Raw genomic sequence first — 664 nt, forward strand, 5'->3', positions numbered from 1 at the left:
CCCCGCCCCGCGGCGCGGCGTGCCCGGGAGCCTGCGCGGTGCTGTCTGCAGAGGCGACCCAGGATACGCGGCCCGGTGGGGGCGCGCGGTGGGGCGTGCCTCCTTCTGGGTTTCAGACCTTCGTGCGTTCAAGAAGCGGCCGCCTAGCTGGTGTGGTGCCCGGGTCCTGGAGGGCCACTGCCAGGCCGCTCCCGAGGACAGGCGCCGAGCATCCGCCGAGGAGCGCAGCTCGAGGGGAGGACTGGGAAGAACTTCCTCTTGCTTCCCTCCATCCTGGCGCCCTGGGCAATCCGGGAAGACTCCCAGGAGGAGGTGATGCCTCACCCAACTATGCAGATTAGTTCAAAATGCGGTCGGGACGGGAGCGAGCGGGGCGCTGAGGGTGCAGAATCGGCGGGACGCGGGCCTGAAGGGCTAAGACTCGGCTCTTCCAGGCCGCCTCGCGGTTGCTCGTTAGAAAGCAGAGTCGCGCACAGCTGTTGGCGGAGCCTGCGTTTGGAAGGTCCCTCACGTGTCCAGGAGGCCCGAGCCACCTGTGGGAGAACTCCGAGTGTTTTGTGTGGTTCACGCTAGTCTTGGGCGTGCCAGCCCCGCCACTTCCTGCAGCGCGCCTGCAGCTTGACGGAGGGGCCAAGGGTCGGGGCCTCTTCAGCCCCGGGTCGCA

Source organism: Orycteropus afer, unplaced genomic scaffold, assembly GCF_000298275.1.
Source record: "Orycteropus afer afer isolate SDZICR_OR568_19922 unplaced genomic scaffold, OryAfe1.0 scaffold00244, whole genome shotgun sequence".
NCBI lineage: Eukaryota > Metazoa > Chordata > Mammalia > Tubulidentata > Orycteropodidae > Orycteropus > Orycteropus afer.